Below are 22502 nucleotides of genomic sequence, written 5' to 3'. Positions count from 1 at the left end.
CCTCTGGGAATTGGGATCTGCTCCTACACGATGGAATGTACCTCTAAGGTCGGTGTGAGGGCGCTCTGTGTGAGGAGCAGATCCGGTCTCGTCGTCTGGTAATCTGTGGGTAAGGATGTGGGAACTTGTGGGTAGCAGATCCCAAGTAACACATACCGGGTTCTTATAGGGTCAAGAAACTACGTCTCTTTTAATTTCTTCTCCTTGACACTATCTCACCAGTTAGGCATTTACCACTAGCTTTCCCCCAAGAGCCTTCCTTGCTGCAGAATTTACAGATAGATTCTCAACTGAATTTAATAAACCAAAAAAGTGATGGCCATTACTCAAAAATTTGGTCCGATTAATACCTTGGTAAAAAGCCTTGGTTTACTTTGAAATCTTTCAAGGTTTAATCAGAAAGGGAGATTGGAATGACACTTGCAATGTTTGAATGAAAACATTCTTCTGATAACTGGCTAACTGGGTAAAACAGGGGAAGAAAGGACGAGGTCGAGGAGAGAAAGATTTATCTGTGTTTAAATTAGAAGCTCTTCTTTCATGTGGATCAGATGAGGCGATAGTGTGTTATCTGGTTTGTCTATGCTTGAATTCAATTTCCGATGTATAGATTTAAACAATATATTTGGTGTTATATGCATCAATTCTGACTTCTCAATCGATGGTCCACTTCTTTTGCGATGATCACACCTTATTTATACCCAACTTGATTCTGTTAGCTAGAAGAACATGAACACGTTAAATATATGGTAGTGAAGTTTGTGATTTTACAGAACTTTACAAATTTCTAACACGAACATCTTGTAAATAGTATTTTCGCTCGCCACAAAAAAAAAAAAAAGAATTAAGGGTATATAATAGAAGGAAAAGGAGGAAAAAGAAAATGAGGATTGGGCTTAATTGGGACCCCAACAGATCAAGTGCATGACATTCTCGGCCTTCTCGGCTTCTCTCCGCTTTTCGTCGCCGTTTCTTCTCTTAGCAGCCTGAACCATGGTAGCGGAAAACCGCCTGATCTGGTTGGCTTTGCCGGATTCATTGAAGGCGTTTTTCTGCATGGACTTGAAGGCCGTCTCAAATTTGCAAATTCGTGCACCACCACTCATCTTTCACGCTCAGGAGATCGCAGGCTTTAGGAAATAGATTCTTTTGGAAGGTGGGTCTGAGTGATTTTCTCCGTCACTTAGGACTTGGGAGAGATTCTTATGACTAAGAGAATCGAAGTATGGCCGGGAATATATAAGAGCTGCACCGCCACTATTAAAATAGTATTTTCGGAGGCTTCTCAGAAAGATAGAAACCGGGTTTCTTAGAAACAGGGGGAAGGCCGGGGGAACTTTGGGTGTTTAGTGAAAACAGCTAAGGCTGTTTGTGAATTCTGCACATAACACGCTATCATCAGTGTAGGGTAAAAAAGACAAATAAAAGACCGAATAAAGTAACGTGTAATGGGATGGAAAAGCTCTCAAACGGCACCAGGCTGTTTTTTATTTTTGCCAAATAGTCAAAAGCTTACCCGGGAAAGCCGACGAAAGTAAGACCCCGCTTACCAGTTACGACACTGGTTTTTTAAGGCTAAGACCTCCCACAGGAAATAAATACGTAAACATTCGGAAGAATATCCCGAAATTCCAATCACGACTAGGTTTTCGTTCTCATCACGTGTAACGCGCTAACCTTGTCGCCATGTCGGAAGAAAAATAAATTAAAAAAAGTTGACACCTACGGACCTACCGGCGTTTATTATAAAATAATACAAAATATAAATACAGATAGTTTTAATTGTCCGATACTCCAAGGTAATTGATTCCGAGGGTTTTTATGTTAATTTTCTCTAAAGCTCAGTTTGTAAAGAATGAAAATGCAAAATATGTACAATACAAATATAATATAAAATAATACAAAATATAAAATTTTGCATTCTACAACTCCTTTTAAACTACCCTGTTTACGAAAATGACAAATTGTATTTTACTGTTTAAATATTATTTTGCCGTACCTTTAAATTTTCTGTTAAATACATACACGCGTGACATCACGTGATATATAATTTTTTTTTTTAATTTAATTGTGCCCGTCATCTTTCTCCCTTCTTCTTTCACCATCCCTTCCCTGGCAGCAGCTACAGCGAACCACTCCACAATCGTTCCACTCCCGGTCCCTCCGTTGCCGTCGTCACCACTGTTATCGTCTATATCCAACAATTGTTAGCATAATGAATCCAAGGAAACCATTACATGTTACTGGACTACTATTGGAGAGATCAGCCACTGTTGTAAAGCGGTGCTGAAATAGGGCCAAGCTCTAAATTCCTCCACCGTCTTCCGCCTCCTCAAACTCTTCCAGCAGATCCCACCTCGCCCTCACTAGAGTCGTCGAGCTGGAGGTTTTAAAAGGGCTATCTTCAGTTTCCGGCTTCACCCATCTCTCTCTGTTGGTGGGTTTTTGGTGACCAATTACAGTGCCGGTAGGTATTTCTGGTTTTCATTCCATTACAAAAGAATGGAATGTGCAATTGTCGTTCTCTAGCACCGGCATCATGAAGCTGACTTCCTCGAATTGTCTTTTTTGAATGACATCAACATTACAAAGAACGACAAAGGTCCGATCGATAACAATCAGTGAGACCCAAAATGCTGACGTGCATCGCTTGTTCAAATCAGCTCGGCGGTGGATCGCTTCACGAACGAGAAGACTAGGACACCACTGGCACGCCGAGCACTAAGCAAGCCATTAAAGCTCTCACCGCCCAAGTGAAACAAATTGATATAACTAACACGTACCAATGTTTTGTGATATAAAATTATTTGGCTAAGTACCTCGTTATTTGACCCAGTGGTGGCATGCCTTAGTGATGAGCTACTTGGTGGTGAACTGCTTACTAGCGAACTGCTTGGTGGAGAACTGCCTAGTGGCGAACTGTCCGGTGGCGAATTGTCTGGTGGCAAACAGCCTGGTGGCGAGCTCCCTGGTGGCGAGCTCCCTGGTGGCGAACTGCCTGGTGGCGAACTGCTTGGTGGCGAGCTCCCTGGTGGTGAACTGCCTGGTGGCAAACTGCCCAGTGGCGAACTCCCTGGTGGCGAGCTGCTCGGTGGTGAACTGCCTGGTGGCAAACTGCCTGGTGGTGAGCTGCTCGGTGGCGAACTGCCTGGCAAAAAGCTACCTAGTGGCAAACTCCCTACTAGGCGGCCGGTGACTTAGAGAATGGTGGAGCTCCCTGGTGCGGCGCAATCCGACTGCCCTCAGCATGAGGTGGTCCTCTTTCCTTTGTAGGCAGTGGGAGCTGAGGGACCTGCGAGAACTCCATTTTTTCCTCCTCTTTGTAGGTGGCGGGAGCTGAGGGACCTGTGAGAACTGAATCAGAGGTCTTGGGGGTATTTTCCCGACGGGGGCTCTTCGACGCTTAAGTTAGCATTATGATTGTAGAGAGCTTTGAAGATAATATTGGAGAAATGAGAGAGCTAGAGAGCAGGGGTTACTTCCCTTTCCTCATCCCTTTCCCCTTTGGGGGGTGAGGTCTTTATATACCGGAGTCCTCGTGGGTTAGGTGGGTGAAAAGCCTCCAAATGGTAAGACTCGTCACATTCCGTTAGAATCGAGGTACGGTGGTGAACTCCTTGAGGTCATCAGGCTGGCGCTTGTGTCAGGCGGCCAGGTCGGCGCTTGGGCCGGGTTGTCAAGGCAGAACCTGCATCAGTCGGCGGGTCGGTGTCTGGGCCAGGTTGTCAGGTCGGCGCCTGTGTCAGTCGGCGGGTCAGTGTCTAGGCCAGGTCGTCAGGTCGGCGCTTGTGTCAGTCGGCGGGTCAATATCTAGGCCAAGTCGCCAGGCAGGAGATCTTCCTGTGATATGCCAAACTACTCCTATACCGAACTTCTCTACAAGTGGCGAACTCCCTGGGGGCGAACTCCCTGTGGCGAGCTCTGCCAAACTGTTTGTGGCAAGTTTTGCCGAGCTGCCTGGCTCTTCGGCGAGCTCCCTGGTGAGCTACTGAGCTCGTGGGGTATGTATGCCGTCGAGTTTATCGGTGGGCGTCTTATGGGCGGCTTGGCATGGTCATGTGCTAGGCTAGTCCAAGTCGGCCAGGTCGCGTAGGCCTTGTGCCAGGCCGCGTAGGTCACGCAGGCCGCGCGTCAGGCCGCGCGCAGGTCGCGCCAGGCCGGCCAGATTGGTGCCCGGGTGGGTCACCAACTTCGTAAGTTTGTTGGTTGGGTATTTGCCTAGTTGTCACGAGGTGCCACATGTCACAATTCCACTGGAGGGCCAAATCTGCCCTCATCAATAGCCCCCACTCCCGAGCTGAGAGTAACTTAGCGAAGGGAGTAGATTTCTTTTGGCCCGTAAGTCGACGAGCTAGTAAGTGCTGATCCAACTCCTAGTGTGGCCCGTAGGCTTTGGGAGGGACTAGTAGTCTACTCTTCTTTGACTTTTGCCCGTGCCGGAGAGGCGACCGGGTCTTACGTAGTAATGTGGCTCGTAGGCTTTGGGAGTGACTAGTGGTCTACTCTTTTCTAACTTTGCCCATGCCGGAGAGGCGACCGGGTCTTAAGTAGTAACGTGGCCCATAGGGAGTGACTAGTGGTCTACTCTTTTCTAACTTTGCCCGTGCCGGAGAGGCGACCGGGTTTTAAGTAGTAATGTGGCCCGTAAGCTTTGGGAGTGACTAGTGGTCTACTCTTTTCTGACTTTGCCCATGCCGGAGAAGCAACCGGGTCTTAAGTAGTAATGTGGCCCGTAGGCTTGGCCTGTGAGGTGTCGAGCTATGATGGTGCTGCATCAGCTTCGTAATGCCGGTCACCCACTCCTACAAGAAGCTACTAGGAGCTCGACCTTCGGGGCAACACTACTAACTTTAGGTTGCCAGATCACACGGGAGCCTTGGAAGGCTCGACCGGTAAGGGCGCCTATGTAGTCAGTTGGCCACCAACTCCCGCGGAAGCCACGAAGAGCTCATCTTTGTAGGGGGGACCTTGTGGAGAGGACTGAGGTGGCATTATCTGAATCGAATGTAAGGTTGGTAGAGCTACTTTTTCCGTTAGCTCCCTTTATAGTTTTTGAGTTCATAAAAAATATAAACTATAAAGCGATAGCTTCAATTTCTAAAAAGTGAGGACTTAGCTTTGGTAAGATGAGAACTTAGCTTCTGTAGGATGAGAACTTAGCTTTTTGTAGCGTGTTCCCACAGACAGTGCCAATTGATGTAGCCGTTTTCGGCCACATACCAATGTTTTGTGATGTAAAATTTTTTGGCTAAGTACCTCGTTATTTGACCCGGTGGTGGCATGCCTTAGTGATGAGCTACTTGGTGGTGAACTGCCTACTAGCGAATTGCTTGGTGGAGAACTGCCTAGGGGCGAACTGCCTAGTGGCGAACTGCCCGGTGGTGAACTGTCTCGTGGAAAACTGCCTGGTGGCGAGCTCCTTGGTGGCGAACTGCCTGGTGGTGAACTGTCTGGTGGCAAACTGCTTGGTGGCAAGCTCCCTGGTGGCAAACTGCCTGGTGGCGAATTGCCTGGTGGCGAACTGCTCGGTGGCGAACTCCCTGGTGGTGAGCTGCTCGGTGGCGAACTGCCCAGTGGCGAACTGCCCGGTGGCGAGCTGCTCAGTGGCGAACTGCTTGGCGGAGAGCGACCTGGTGGCGAACTCCCTACTAGGCGGCATGTGACTTAGAGAATGGTGGAGCTCCCTGGTGCGACGCAATCCGACTGCCCTCAGCATGAGGTGGTTCTCTTTCCTTTGTAGGAGGGACCTGCGAGAACTCCATCTTTTCCTCCTCCTTATCGGTGGTAGGAGCTGAGGGACCTGCGAGAACTCCATCTTTTCCTCCTCTTTGTAGGCGGCGGGAGCTGAGGGACCTACGAGAACTGAATCAGAGGTCCCGGGGGTATTTTCCCGGCGGGGGCTCTCCGACGCTTAAGTTAGCACTCTGATTGTAGAGAGCTTTGAAGATAGTATTGGAGAAACGAGAGAGCTAGAGAGCAGGGGTTACTTCCCTTTCTTCATCCCTCTCCCCTTTGGGGGGTGAGGTCTTTATATACCGGAGTCCTCGCGGGTTAGGTGGGTGAAAAGCCTCCAAACGGTAAGACTCGTCACATCCCGTCAGAACTGGGGTACAATGGTGAACTCCTCGAGGTCGTCAGGCTGGCGCTTGTGTCAGGCGGCCAGGTCAGCGCCTGCGTTAGTCGGCGGGTCGGTGTCTGGGCCAGGTTGTCAGGTCGGCGCCTGTGTCAACCGGCGGGTCAGTGTCTATGCTAGGTCGTTAGGTCGGCGCCTGTGTCAGTCGGCGGGTCAGTGTCTAGGCCAGGTCGTCAGGCAGGAGATCTTCCTGCGATACGCCAAACTATTCCTGTACCGAACTTCTCTACAAGTGGCGAGTTGTCTATAGCGAGCTGTCTGGTGGCGAATTGCCTGGGGGCGAACTCCCTGTGGCGAGCTGCCTGTGGCAAGCTCTGCTGAACTATTTGTGGCGAGCTCTGCCGAGTTGCCTGGCTCTTCTGCGATCTCCCTGGTGAGCTACCGAGCTCGTGGGGTATGTATGCTGCCGAGTTTATCGGTGGGCGTCTTATGGGCGACTTGGCCGGATCATGTGCTAGGCTGGTCCAGGTCGGCCAGGTTGCGCAGGCCGCACGCCAGGCCGCGTGCAAGTTGTGTATGTCGTGCATCAGGCCGCACGTAGGTCACGCCAGGCCGACCAGACTGGTGCCCAGGTGGGTCACCAACTTCATAAATTTATTGGCTTGGTGTTTGCCTAATTGTCACGAGGTGCCACGTTCACAATTCCACCGGAGGGCCAAATCTACCCTCATCACAAATCATTCATAAAATTAAAAAATGGATTGTTGAATTAACTGAACTTGAACCCTCACTGGTATTATTGCTCTCTCAGAGCTGCTGCTCATGGCCACTACCAGAGCCAACGTGCTTCGATTGGAATTGGTTGGTCTCTTGGATATTCCCCCACCATTACTTCTTAGAGGGAAGCTTCTATTTTTGTCCCATAAATTACTGCATGCCAACAGGTTCGTGCGCTTCCTAGTATAGGCGTTCTCTGGTTTGTTAATGTCTTTAATCGACGAAGAGGAGGCTGCGTCCGCCAGACTTGTGAAGGACTTTGATTTGCCACAGTAGAACTTTGAAATGCTTCTCCTATAACCAGCAAGACAAATGCGTTACCACAAGAATTAACCAACCATTTCATGAAATGAAGAAAGGGGCTAAGAAAAAAAGAATTCCATTTGCCTCCGTCTCCTAGACAAGCACACTGAGAATGACTACACTCTCAGTTGACAATGCCATCGCCCCTGTTTCATCGCCGCCGACGATTCCACCAAATCAGTGCTAGCAGCGTGTGCCGGAGACGCCGGATTCAGGAAACTTGAATATGAAAACTGTCAAATTTTTGCACGTTTGCCGGAGCCTTTTCTGTCTGGTACATACCTAGGAAGCCATCCGAGATGACTCGAGCATATTATGTTCCATTTCCAGGGACGGTTTCTGCTTCCGCTTCCAAAGCTATGCGCTCCCAGTAAATCTGATTTGAGCCTTCATCGAAGTTCATATACAAGTCAATATGGTCGTCCCCTAGTTTCATGGAGTAAAGCCCATCCAAGGAAGTCAGCTTCACGTTGGCCGGAGAATAGCGCCTGAACCGTCGGGGAGTGGTTCGTTGTAGCTGCCGTCGAGGAGAGGGATGGTGAAGAAGAAGGGACGTCGCCTGCGCAAAAAAAAACAACAATCTCTGGGCAAAACAGCAATGGCCACCGTTATTTTCGGTTATGATGATGCCGATGATAGTTATCTGTTCACTATCATCGGCAATGGCACTGTTCACAATAAATAGAGATGAAGATGGAGGAAGGAGAAGAAAAAGAGAAACAGAGGATAAATTTGATATTTTATTTCTTTCCGATGAAAATATCAATTGTTAAAAATCTTAAAAAGGTATCCCAAGAAAATATCTAATCGAGAAGTATATCTGTCCGTAAATTTAACATCAACTCATAGACAGGATGCATTCCCCCTCTTACTATGGGCTATAAAATTCTGATTGGTCATTCTCCCTATATCTAAACAACAATGATACAGCTTGTAAGTTTCGTAAACAGTAAAATTAATTTAAGAGATTTACCCTTTTTTATTTACTTGTAACTAAGGGATCGCATTTGCATTTATATAAATTCGGCACGGAACAAAAGTGTAGCAGAGATCCGGATTCGACTCTCAAATCTCAATTGCCGGGTCATTGGTTTCGCACTCTTAACATACATGTACTTACTTTTAAAGTATGGATCTCAAACGAAACAGACTTGAGATCGTAGACTGAAGAGTCTACGATGCGAATCAAAAGATCCTACGTAGATACGAATCCGGAATAAACCAGGGAAAAGTAAGTCAACCATAGATTTGCGTTAAAAACAAAAAAGCCGCTGGTAAATGGGAAGGAAATCAAAAGTTCAAAACCATTGGCTCTGCCTCCCCTATCCCAATAAAACCGCCTCTGGTTTTGGGCAGGGTAACGATTCCCATCTTCCAAACCTTTCTCTCTCCCTCTACTCTTATTTATTGTCTTCCATATCTACGCTTCTTTCGTTGAGAGTTGAGACTTGAGAGCCTGTAAGGGAGAGCGAAATCCAGAAAACCGTGAAATGATTAGGGCGAGCAGAGCGTGGATTGTGGGGGCGGTGGTCGGAGCGGTGGAGGTGCTGAAAGATCAGGGGTTCTGCAGATGGAATTACGCCTTGAGGACTCTGCATCAACACGCCAAGAGCAATGTCCGATCGTATGCACAGTCTAAGGGAATCACCCCCCCGGCTTATCCGGCAATGATGAAGGCCAGGAAGAAGATGAGAGAGGGGAAGACCAAGATATCCAAGGAGGAGTATATGAATAAAGTTATGTACTTGAACTGGTGGGAATCCCACTGAATATTATATCCAGGAACGATATATAGAGTATTCGCTCAGTTTGATCAAATAATTTGAGGGAATTGAGTTTTTAGTGCCTTTTTTTTTTTTTTTTCCTAAAGTTGAATATGTTATCGCTATGGATGGATAATGGATTTGAGTTGCCTTCCTTTGAGACCACTATCAATTATTCTACAACATTTGTAAATACCATATCTACATGAATATTTGAAACTACTTGGAAATAAATCATTTCGTTTTGTTTCTTCCGTAAATGCATTTACTCTCTTCCTTCCAAATTGCGAGTTACTGATATTTCCGTTTTTGGCTTTCCAAGTGGAAAGGTCTTCCTTTTTCTTTTATTGCTGGTAGCTCTCGGACATTACCACCGTTATGCCATTCATTTCAATGGACCCCAAATTTTCTCTTCCGGCGAAGACCACTGTAGAAACCAATTGCACTCCTCTAGATCTTGTAACTCAGCGGGCTGTGATTTGTGAGTGATCGATGCTTGGAAGTCTGGAAGAGCTCTCATGTTTTCATGAATTAGACCATCGTTGAGGAGATGCAGTTGTAACATCTTCACTTGATGAATGTATCTGCCTACCGGCTTTTTCTTAGAAAATGGGTTAATCGATTTCTAGAAATTTTAACACGAGCAGGACAACTCATCTAAACTTTCCCCTGGCCTGCAGCCATGGCGGACATGCCATAGTATGTCTCACAGATTAAAAAAGAAAAAAGAAAAGAAAAGCACCCCTTTTTTTGGTTCCTTCCAGTGGGCTGTATTCAATGCCCATATGGCTGTCAACAGCCATCCTTGACTATCTCAAGACTGCATCGATAGGTCTTTTTCATTCCTATAATTACTCCTTGGGCTACGTTTGGTGCGATAGAAAATTAAAAATAAAATAGAAATAAAAAGTTGAGAGAATTACAAAAGAAGGAAACTAAAAACTAATTCCAAAAACAAGGTAGGAGCAAATCAAGTTACGTGACCATCAAATTTCAAAATCTATATTCCTATTGTGACCCCTTTTGTAACAAATGAATTGGCTGAACCGAATCACTTACTTTTTGGTCAATAAATTATTAAAGAGGTTTGTTAGTTTTTTAGGCTGCGTTTGGAATCAGCAAACCGTCATTAAGAGTGATCGTTAACGTAAAATTCCACTCCATATATATAAATGCATGTAAAACTGAATCGAAGTGAAGTTTTTCTTGATTTATACCGATTCCAAATACAGCCTTATGATTGATCACTCATCATTATATATTTGAATATTTCGTTATTTAATTATTTGATTTACTTGAAAGACAAAGCAACAACTCGTTCTTTGGCACCATAGGGTGCACAACCGGGGGAGTAAAATTATGTGATCCCAATTTATATGCAGGATAAATAAGGTGGGAGAAATTTTATTTATTTGAGATATATAAATACGGTAGGTGGGAAGCAAATTGTTATATAGTCCTCACTTTTTGTTAGAAAGAATTAAGGTAAGAGAAAGTTTTTTACGGTAAACAATTTTGTAAATATCGATTATAGGAATCTAGATCTGCTATGAGAGTGCTAATTCCTCGTAGCACATTGCAGTCATGAATTGAAAACATGGAAACATCTCCCATGCATGACAGAATACAAATACAATAGATGTTTCAATTGTGTGACTGCAATGCTTTAGGGCTGGTGAAGAGAGCATATCTGAATTCCGGTTCAGACGTTATCTGAAAAATTAAAAAGATGTTAAAAGTGTGAAATTTGAAAAGATACAGTTGTTTTTTTGACTTTTTAGAGGTTCTGAATAAAGAAGGTTGTTTGTATTGGATCAAATCTTCAACATCTGAAATTTTTTAATTTTATTATTTTACCCCTAAATTAGCTATTTTGTAATTTTGAGTTCAACTTGTATTATTTCATAAAAATAATTTATTAAATTCAAAATAATATTAAAAAATATGAATAAATTATAAAAATAAAAAATAATTTATTAAAGTATGAAAAAATTAAAAATACATATAAATTTATAAATTAAAAACAAATTATTAAAAGTTAAAATAATAATGAAAATAGTAATAAATTTCATAAATCAATACAAAATATTTAATAATTAGAAAAAGAATATCTTAAAGCTATTCAAATATTTAATAATTAAATAAAAATTAAATAGTTAATGCAAATAAAATCTACTCAGTGGAGAAGAAAGATGAATATGATGAACAGAGGACGGAAGAAGAAGAAGAAGGTTGGAGGAATCACTCGTTGTCGTTGGTTAGCTGGAGGAGTTACTTGCTACCACTGTTGAGAGTTGCAATAGCGATCAAAAATGAAAAACAGAGGACAAAAGCTATGGGACTACAGGGTAAGAAGAACAAGAACTAGAACAAGAAATAAGAGAGAGAGAGAGAGAGAAGACCGGAAATCATCATCGCTGGTTCGCTAGAGGAGTCACTTGTCGCTATTGTCAAGAGTTGCAGCGGTGATTGAAAATGAAAAATAGAGGACGGAAGCCACGAGACCACAGGGGAGGAAGAAGGCTGGAACTTGCCACCGCTAGTTCGCTAGAGGAGTCACTTGACATCGTTGGTTCGCCACAACATCAAGTGGAGAAGATGAACGACGAGATGGAGAAATGCAAGCATGTTTTTAAGGGTATTTTGGACTTTTGTCCAAGTCTAAAACGCATCTGAACGCGTTCAACGCCTGACCCAGGTCTTATTATTTTAGATCTTAAAATAATTTTCAAAACCCAATTCAGATACACTTTCAAACACCTCTAATGTCTGAAAAAAAAAATATTTTCAGAATTCATAAATCTAAAAAGTATTATCAGACACCACCTAAGCCTTCACATGTTTCCAAAAGAGGAAGATTATAATGATGAAATACAACCGTGATAGTGATGAAAGCTACAATTAAGCCCCCACGTCTTTATTTGAGGGCTTTCACTGTTTCAAACACCTGCTTTTGGGTGTATAAGGTGCGCCCTCTTAAAAAGTCCATAAGCAATGTTGATAACAATTTCAAAAAGTCTATACTAATTATATATTTTTAGACTTTCATTCAATCTTATTTTAATGGCCTCTTCAAAACAGATCAACTAAAAGCTAATTAACCTTCCCAAACAGGGCGGTATTTTCTTAACTATACTCTTTTTTTGGTAAAATTCTTTATACTTTGGTTGTTGTAAATGTTTTTGGGCATGATACGTTAACCCATTCAGTTTATACATTGCTTTTTTTTTTTTTAATCAAAATACGAACATTGAATATAATTATTCTTTTACCCCGCATATCAAGCCCAATAAAGTTTCCGACCCAACAGCCAAAAGCTTTTCTCCATGGTTGGTTTTGTCGAAAGTTTGAAACCCCAAAGAAACTCTAAACAAATGTATATAATAATAGAATCTCTTAGGTGAAACTCATTTAATAGTGGGACCAAGCCTTTCAAAATTAAACCAGTGGATGAGTTGTGGTCCAGATCCTCTCGTTAGATTGCATTTGGCATTTCTTATTTTAAGAATTTATCTTATTTTTACAATTAAAATATTTATATAAAAACGAAATTTAAAATTGCAAAAAAAAATCCTTAAATAAGAAATGCCAAATGCAACCTTAATAATCTTGCAGCCTTCAAAACCGCGTAGGGATCTTCTGCGGCTTACCTGTTAATAACGGGATTCATCATCTTTAGAATCGACAACTCTCAATTCATCTCCAAGACTCAAACTTGTAAATACAAACCGCGTATTGTTTTTACACTACAGTTACACTTTTCAAGGTGAATTTTTTAGTTGGTAGCCGGTAGGTCCGAAGTCATTACAGCTAAATTATTCCCAATAACCACAAACCACTATAATATAAAAGGACCGCATTATTTATCATTGTTTTCGAACCTGTTTATCTCTTAGGGTCCGTTTGGTTTGTAGGAATGGGGTCTGGAATCGGAATCGGATCGGGTTATTCCGATTCCAACTGTTTGGTTGGGTGAAATTGGAATCTTATTCCCATTTCTGCTGGAATGGCATTTTCCCATTTGAGGGAAAGGCCATTCCTTGCCCCTCCCTTAAGAATGAAATCTCATTGCTGTTGATTTTAATTCCCATTCCCATTCTTGTTTGAACCAAACAGACTATGGGAATGGATCATTCCGATTCTGATTTCGATTCTGACTACAAACCAAACGGACCTTTAGTTTAGATCTATCCAGACAATCGATTCTATTTTACCCCAAATCCGATCCTTGGCCAAAAACCGTTGAATTGATCAGCGATCTATTGATCCAGATGATCAAATCATCAATATGTTTAATCCATTCAAATGTTTTTTACCATTTTTTATTTTAATTAACAAAAAGAGCAAAATACATAGTTTTTGTATAAAAGATATAGGAGGATTCTGAGATAACAAAAAATGTTCTCGCGTATACCAGTTTGCTATTTGATGCACAGGAATATTGTACCTCCTATATTAATACGTAGAAACTTAATAGAATTAAAAGAAGAAAGAAGAGTTTGTGTTTCTGTTAATAATCCCAAGGTGGACCAGTGTAACGAAGAACAATTCTGAAGTGCTTTTGAACAACAAACTGAGAATCTGGCAGATCAAAAGATGGGATTTGTTCAAATGACGAGCAAGAGAATAGATGGCAAGAGGTTCGGCTTTAGGTACAATTTGAAGACATTCCAACTGGGTATTTAAAATGATAACACCACAAGTAAATGAAGAATGATTGATCTTTCCTGCGAGGCAATCAGTATATGATTTTACTTATAAGCATAATTGTGGGGATGATTCTGCAGTTAGAATTGGATCAGTTTGAGAATCCAAAATTAGTAGTTTTTCGTATGATCCAAAGATTGGAAATATTGATATCTTTGAAAACTTTTTCGTTAATTGCAAACCAAATATAATATAATGCTATAGCATACCATGAAAGCATTTGCTACTCCTAGTTGGCTATGCTTGTTTGCCTATACAATTCTGGATATTGGTTCAACGTAAGGGTTAGATAATTATCTTCTCTTCTAGACCTATTCCCTCAACCTCTTAGTAGAACCAGGCCTTTCCATTTTTATCAAATGTGGCTGAATCTTGAGGGGTTTAGACGTTTTCAAACAAGATTGGGCTTCTGCTTCCCCGAGCTATGCTGTAGTTAAAATTAACTGTAAACTGTAATAGTTAGCCCATTACTTTAGAATTTGGAGTAAGAATGTCTTTGGAGAATTTAATGAGAAATTAAATGCTATAGAGAAAAGAATTAGTATGCTTGAGGATAAAGAACCCTCTCCTGAAATCCTAGATCGGTTGAAATTTTTAGAAAGTTTCCAGAATCAAGGTTTTGGAACTGCCGCTTTACCCAAAACCAGGTTTTTGGCTAAAAACTGTTGAAAAAGTCAACAACCTCTTGATCTAGACAGTTGAACCATTGACCTATTTAGTGGTTTTTGATTTTTTGATTTTTAAAAAATGAGTCATCCGTTTGGATCAGACAATTGAACCGTTAACCCAAAAACCAGTGGCCAGAACGGCCCAATTTCTGGATTGTTTTTTAAAACATTGCCCAAAATTATTGGCTGAACTGCTGAATTGCTAGGAGTCTTATTGGAGGCAGAATTCTAGGCAATTCTGACTGGAGGATATAGAAATACCTCTTTCTTCATCTTTTTGCTTCTACCGGGCATAAGAAAAATAATGTAGACTAGCTTAGGGATGACTAGGAAACTGGACTAATAATCAAGATCAGATTTGCTCGAAGATTGTTAATTTTTTCAAGGACCTCTACACATCCCAAGGATGTAATGGTTTGGAAAGGCTTTCAGATTTATTTACCCCTATAATCTTGCCTGAGGAGATTGAGAAGCTGGTTGCCATCCTCACGGAGGAGGAAGTGAAAAAATGTATTTTTTTTTTTTTTATTGGTAATGTAAATGTTCTGGGTCCTGATGGTTTTCCAGCTTTAATTTATAAAGTTGTTGGGAACAATTAAGGAAGATATTGTTTAGTATGTTTAGGATTTTTTTTCAAAATTGAAACTTTATAAAAAGCCTTAATCGTATGTTTACTACTTTGATCCCAAAAAGAAATGATGCAATTCAAGTTAAGGGTTTTATAAGTATTAGATTGTGTAATGTAATCCATAAGGTTGTATTTGTTTTGGGTGTAAATTCGGTTTATACTGATGAAAAAGTTCATGCGGGTTCGGTGATCGATGGAAAATAGAATCCGGTGAATTTAAATTTTTACATGGATGATGTTTGATTGTCACAGTGTAAAATGAATGAATTCCACTCTGTTTCTGCTCTGAAACTCTTCCAATCTCGGCAATGCAATGCGGGAGATTAGCGTGTCATTGTCAATTTCCTCTTCAAATGATGCCATTTGAAACGCTTCGGATGATTTCCTCTTCAAATGATGCCATTCTCCGGTGAAATGATTGCCCGGAAAGGATAATAATGGAGTAGAAGCTATTTGACCGTTGTAGAGTTTTACACCGAAGAAGATAGAGATTTATATCAATTTTATAAGTGATAACTTTTCACTGATTCTTGATGTAAAACTCGTCCTAAGTGGAGTTTTACGCTAATTTAGATTGTAAAATAACACCTAGAACAAACACAGAAATTTGAACCGGGGTGTAAAGTTTACCCCAGTTCTCACTTACACCCAAAACAAACGCAGCCTATAGTAATTGCTAAGATCTAAGCTAATAGGTTAAAAGTCTTTGTTGGACAAGTGCATATCCCCTTACCAAAAAGCTTTTGTTCCTGGTTAATCAATGACTGATAATGTGGTGATTACCCATGAGCTTTTGCATTTTATGTGGAAACAGAAAAAATGTTCGGGGTTTATTACTATTAAGATAGACATTATGAAAGCCTACAACGGAATAGAGTGGGTCTATATCATTAAGGTTCTTAAATGCTTGGATATTTTTGTAGCATTAGTGTAACTTGATTTATTTCTATATTTCCTCTACTTCTTTGTATGTTTTAATAAATGGAGTTCCTCATGATTTCTTTTCTCCTTTCAAGGTGTTATACAAGGGAGCCCTCTTTCCCCTATCTATTTATTCTTTCTATGGAAGATTCTTTCAGAATCCTCCAACTTGCTGGAAGTAATAATCTTATTCATAAAATAAAAATCTCTAGGAAAAACCCTTCAACATCCCATCTATATTTTTTGCAGATGATGTCTTCATTTTCTTAAAAGCCTTTAGGGAAGAAGTAGCTAACTTATTGGACCTTAATGATTTTCTTCATCAAATGTTTGGCTTGGTCTTGAATTGTAATAAATCTGGTGTTTTTTAGTAGGAATGTCAGCATAAAGGGGAGAAACTCCCCCAGAGGAAGCTGATAACGGGTAGTCTGGATTGTCAATCAAAACATTTAGGAGTTCCCCTGTTCTGGAAAAGACAAAACTCTCAAAATTTTTAGTATCTTTTGGAAAACTTGAGCAGAAAATTGTGTAGATGGCAAGCATCCCATTTTCCCTGCTGGGAAACTGGTCCCCTTGAAGTCAGTCACTCAAGCGGTACAGAGGAACTTTTTCTAGCTGCCAGCTATTAGACAAAATTCAAAGGAACATTTGGTGGTAAGGAAGGACTGATTCTAATACTTTCATTGGACAAATTGGGATGTCTTATACTCCCCAAAGTTTGATGGGGGTTTAGGGTTGAGAAAGACTGCAGGAATGAAGAGAGCATTTTCAGTAGAAGTCAACAACCATCATGCCCTATGGGTTCAATTATTAAGGGCCAAATGTGTGGAAAGCCTTGCTCTCTTTCTTGTTAGATTAAAGTCTAGGACCACTATGATTTGGAGGGCTATCTTTCACTCCTTAAAGGAGTTGTATATTAACATAGGATTTAAAGTTTCTTAGGAATCATAGATTAATGCCTAAAATGTCCTTTGGACTCATAAAGGACTCCTCTTTTATTACTCCAATGGGTCCTCCTCCTTATGAGTATAAAAACCTCACCATTGCTGACTTAATAATGGTGGATGGGTCTTGGGATGATCCTAAATTCAGGAATTGCTTTGATCCAGTTTGGGCTAAGCTCATTCTTCATACCCATATTTTTAGTTTCTCTGGAAACTAGTTCTTGTGGTTCCCTGCAGTATTCCCAAAATCTGGAAGCTAAGACTGGCTCTTAGATTTAAATTGTGAAAGAATGATAGGATCCATCGTATGGACGCCAAAAAGGTTGCGGAACGGGTGGGCGAATTTCAAAAATTTTTCTACCTTCTTCCAAATGGGAATCATATTCCCTAAATTTAGAATACATTATTCAAGGATCCTACTTGAACCATAATCTAACTAAATCTGAACCAAAAGACAAGGGAGGAATTATACCTGATCCAGAGAAGTAGTATCTCCCAAAGTTGGTGTTCATGCCCAAAGAGGACACCAAGATCCACTCCTACTGAAGATGACACAACAATATGTGGAATGGAACCAGTAGATTGCGTCCTACACACTGAATCCTTCGCAAGAATCCTCTGTAAACTCTGAGCACCAAATCTTTTCAGTTCTTTCTGCAAAACTGATATCAAGAATTGATTTCTGAGATGAATCCTTCCCTTCAACGATCCAATCTTTTCAGAGAATGGCGGCGGCTGGAGGAGAATTCCTGAGATGAAGATGGTGAATATTGATTTTCTTCTCTTTGGAGAGTTATGAGATCCTATCTCAATTCGCTGCAAGTTTTCTTGCACCAAAAACCCTAGGTTCGAATTCTGTTGTATCTCTCTTAGGGTTTCTCCTCTTTTCTTCTTGATTAAGAAACCTCCTAATGAGGAGTTAGTCCAATCCAAATTAGTATATGGATACGGGGTGATCTTAATCCTATCTGTGGATTAGGTTAGCTTACTCCTGATCTTATCAGGAGGTTACCAGATTCAAATCTGATTTGAATTTGGTCTCCCAGAGTGGATTAGATTAAAGGCCCAATCCTTTGGCTAACTTTAATCCTAGATCCGCCCCATAAGTGGGTGATCATATCTGTCCAGTTCGAAATGGGCTTTTGGCCCATTAAGTATTCAGTGCTTAACTAGTTTCCAATCTGTTGCCCAGTTGGGCTTCTTTGTATTATGTGGGACCCAAGCATTGATCTACACACCAACCACATGGGTTCGGCCCAGACTTCATTACAAGGCTTAGCCAAATTCACTGAGAAGCCCAGTGAACCCTTGAGCCCATCACATGGACCCTATAGGCCCAACACTTACATTAAGTGGTCCCTAGGCCAAGCCATCATATAAAAACCCAGGGACTGTGGGCAGGTGCAAGATTAGCCCATCAAGAATTATCCTAAATGGCCTTACACTTAACCTCTCAGCCCATAATGATCAAGCACTCCCGATAAGAGAGGACCTCTCCCTCGGCTGCAAGAAACAGTGCTGCACCCTCCACTCACATGGATCCCGGGAATTAAAACCATTTGCAAATGTTTTGAAACCGTATATATATATATATATATTATAAATTTTGCAAAACAAAATTTCAACGATTGAAATCAACTGCCGGTAGTTTGGTTTCCATCAGAGAGTGCATTCTCGATCATTACCTTTGTCTGACAAAGGGGCTGATCCTGTCACTATGATCACCCACTCAGATGAATTCTCAAACTGCCCCAACATGCCTAGGTTTTGACCCCCGCTAAGGATCTCACTAATTGGCATATCAAAGACAGTCCGATCCGATACCTAGTGAAGTATCATAATCGAGTCTAGGGGTCAGGTGTAATTTTTTAGTTTTTCCCATTTGTCTCCAAGGTCCAGGGCAATACTGGAAACCTGGTCCGGTTCAAGGATTCGAGTAATCCCATACTACATGTGCCTTGGGTCGTACCCTGGTGGCTGAGACAGGCCATCCCAATACTTGGCGGCACATCAGTATCATCCTTGGCAGGATAAATCTCCCCAGACTTATCCAATGGATGTGAACATTTAAAACTAACACGAGTCTCAATAAGTGTCCTGTTTTAGGGTTTTACACATACCAAACAACATGAATCAAACATGCACTTTATTTATTTACACTGAATATCAAAAGTACATCAAATCGTATTGAAGTTAAGGGCATACAAAACTATCCAACATCTCCCACTTGTACTTAGGTCCAATATGGTACAAGCTGGAGTCCCATATTTTCCATGTGTTTCTCAAACACCTTCTGTGTTAGTGGCTTAGTCAATGGGTCTGTCACATTATCCGTTGATGCTACCTTCTGAATTAGGGCGTCTCCTCTACCAACGATCTCCTGTAGTATGTGGTACTTCCTCTCGATGTGCTTTGACTTCAAGTGGGCCCGAGGCTCTTTAGCTTGGGCGATCACTCCATTGTTGTCACACAACAACGGGATGGGTGATGTGTTGGACGGAATTACTCCCAATTCGTGTATGAATTTCTTCATCCACACGGCTTCCTTGGTAGCTTCACTTGCAGCAATACTCGGCCTCGATTGTGGAATCTGCAATGGACCCCTATTTGCTGCTTTTCTAGCAAACAACATACGATCTTGTCGTGAAAACATACCTAGATGTAGACTTTCTATCATCTAGATCCGATTGGAAATCGACATCAGTATACCCTAGAACTTGTAGTGAACTACTATCGAATACTAGACAAAACTCTTTTGTCCTTCAAAGGTATTTGAGTATGTTCTTCATAGCAGTCCAATGCTCCTGCCCTGGGTTGGCATGGAATCTGCTTACCACACTCATCGCCTAAGCAATGTCCGGGCGAGTGCACAACATGGCATACATGATGCTCCCTATGGCTGAGGCATAGGGAATGTCTCTCATGCCCTTAATCTCCTCAGAAGTCTTGGGAGACCTCTTGTTGGAGAGAGTGACTCCGTGCCTGAAAGGAAAGTTTCCTTTCTTGGAGTTCTCCATGCTTTATCTTTTGACAATTTTGTCAATGTAAGTAGCCTGGGATAATCCAATTATCCACTTTGATCTATCTCTATAGAGTCAAAGACCCAGTATATAGGAAGCTTCTCTAAGATCTTTATTGGAGAACTGCTGTGATAGCCATACCTTGACCGAAGTCAACATTAGTACATCATTCCCAATGAGTAGGATATCATCCACGTACAACACCAAAAAGATGGTCTTATTCCCACTGGACTTCCTATAAACACAGGGCTCATCCGGATTCTTCTCAAAGTCAAACATTTTGATGGCATACTCAAAACAGATGTTCCAACTTCTAGAAGCCTGCTTAAGTCCATATATGGATTTATTAAGTTTACATACCATGTGTTCCTGACCAGTAGCAATGAAGCCTTACGGCTGCTGCATGTAGATATCTTCACTAAGATCTCCATTTAGGAACGCAGTTTTGACATCCATCTGCCAAATCTCGTAGTCATGGTATGCTGCTACAGCTAACAGGATCCTAATGGATTTAAGCATGGCCACGGGCGAAAAGGTTTCCTCATAATCGATCCCTTCTTTCTGAATAACCAATTGCTTTTACCCCGGAGGGTGGATCTACTAGAGTCCAGGCCCCATTGGTCTCTTCTAGGAATCTATGTCTAACATAGCTTCCGTGTAAGTTACGAGATCCTCCTCACTAGTCAAGGCTTCCACCAGGTAACTATCCTGGTCATAACCATATCAGATTGGTGGCCTGGATACCTGAGTGGATCTTCTAGGTTGGTTACTACTTGAAACTTGTGGGATATCTCCCACTGCTCCTGAGCTCTCCTCATCAAGAACTATTTCCTAACGATGGGTGTCCAGGATGTATTCGGTTTCTAAGAATTGGGCGTTTCGACTACAGAACACTTTCTGCTCACTTGGGTCATAGAATAGATAACCCACCGAATCTTTTGGGTAGCCTATAAATAGGCGATGACTGGTTTTGGATTCCAACTTGTCCACACTTGTTCTTTTAGTGTGAGTAGGACAATCCCTAATCTTCAATTGTCTTACACTTGGCTTCCTTCCGGTCCATAGTTCATATGGAGTTTTCGGAACCGATTTGGTTGGAACCCGATTCAACACGTAGTTAGTTGTCTTTAATGCATATCCCCAAAAGGATGTGGGTAATTCTGAGCGTACGAGAAGTGACCGAACCATGTACAACAAGGTCTTATTCCTCCTCTCTGAAACACCGTTGAGTTGAGGTGTAGCAGTAGGAGCTAATTGTGACACTATCCCATTGACCTTCAAGTAGTCCCTGAATTCGTCAGAGAGATACTCGCCACCTCGATCTGATTGAAGGGCCTTAATTTCTCTCCCTAACTGTTTCTCGACTTTCTGTCTGAACTCTTTGAAACTTTCAAAGGCTTCAGACTTGTGTCTCATTAGGTACACGTAACCATATCATGAAAAATCATCTGTAAAGGTGATGAAATACACATGTTGATTCCGTGTCCTAACACTCAAGGGACTACATACATCAGTATGTATTAGGTTAAGTGTGCCTACACCTCTTTTAGGCTTACTGTCAAATGACTATTTAGTCATCTTATCTTGGAGGCAAGTCTCACAAGTGGGAAGATTTTCTACATGTAGAAAATCCAAAGGACCATCCTTTACCAGTCTTGTGATTCGGTCAACACCAATATGGCCAAGTTGGTAATGCTAGAGGCACGTGGGATTTACTATATCACGAGTCCTTTTCTTGGGATTTTCGACCGACGTAGTTTCGGTTAAGTTAGTTTCCAGAGAAGGATGTAGAACATAGAGACCGTTCTCCAGTTCCCTGCATGCGATGAAATTGTTATTCCATTTAACAGTAGTCATATTACTAAAATAAACAGTATATTCATCAACACACAATTTAGAAACAGAATTCTCAAGTTCTATACATAAAGACAATCTTTAAGTACAAGCACTCCTTCTCTAAAGACTAATTCTACGGTTCCTATTGCCGTAGCTGCAACACTTGCAGTCGTTCCCAAGAATAGTGTCACTTCTCCTTCACTCAATCTTCTGTTAACTTTGAACCCCTGCAACGAGTTACACGCATGAGTTGAAGCCTTGGAGTCAACACACCAGGACACAGAAGTATCTAACATATTAGTTTCTATGACACAAGTTTCGACGTTACCTTTCTTAGATTCTAGGTAGTTAGGACAGTTCCTCTTCTAGTGGCCGGTCTGCTTATAGAAGTGACAGACATCATATGCCTTGTTCTTCTTCTACTTCTTAGGCTTGGCAGCTTTCTTCTGGGGCTTCTTTGCCTTTCTATTTTTCTTGTCCAATTTGTTAGATTCAGCAAGCATAACCACAGGCTCATCCTTCTTAAGTAGATCCTCGACCCTCTGCAACATATTGTTGAGTTCCTGGACACTGACATTCAGCTTGTTCATGTTGTAGTTCATTGTGAACACATTGAAGGAAAATGGCAAAGAATTCAGGATGGCATCTACTTGCGTGCCAAGATCTAGGCCGGATCCAAGGGCTTCGAGTTCGTTAATGTAGCCCATCATCCAAAGACAATGGGCATGAACTTTCTGCCCTTTGGACATCTGTGCGATCATGAACAGTTTCAGGACCTTCTGTCGAGTAGAACGATTCTGTTCTTCGTACATTGTCTTTAGACTATCTAATATGTCCTTGGCTAGTTCGATCTGATCGAACT

At 41.8% G+C, this 22502-nt stretch overlaps 2 long non-coding RNA genes across 2 annotated transcripts; both read right to left on the bottom strand.

The window, feature by feature from the left end:
• Positions 1-720: 720 nt before the first annotated feature.
• On the bottom strand, positions 721-1556 carry LOC148875687 (uncharacterized). The gene is made up of 2 exons (XR_016105138.1): positions 1517-1556; positions 721-1378 (listed from the first exon to the last, which is right to left on the bottom strand). It is a non-coding gene; the product is annotated as an uncharacterized LOC148875687 (long non-coding RNA).
• Positions 1557-6822: 5266 nt separating this feature from the next.
• Positions 6823-8008, bottom strand: LOC148875686 (uncharacterized). The gene is made up of 2 exons (XR_016105936.1): positions 7436-8008; positions 6823-7144 (listed from the first exon to the last, which is right to left on the bottom strand). It is a non-coding gene; the product is annotated as an uncharacterized LOC148875686 (long non-coding RNA).
• Between the last annotated feature and the right edge of the window lie 14494 nt (positions 8009-22502).

This window comes from Nelumbo lutea, chromosome 1 (assembly GCF_056320005.1).
Source record: "Nelumbo lutea isolate HS-2025 chromosome 1, American lotus-T2T, whole genome shotgun sequence".
In the NCBI taxonomy this organism is placed as follows: Eukaryota; Viridiplantae; Streptophyta; class Magnoliopsida; order Proteales; family Nelumbonaceae; genus Nelumbo; species Nelumbo lutea.
This window is presented reverse-complemented; position numbering and strand designations above follow the sequence as displayed.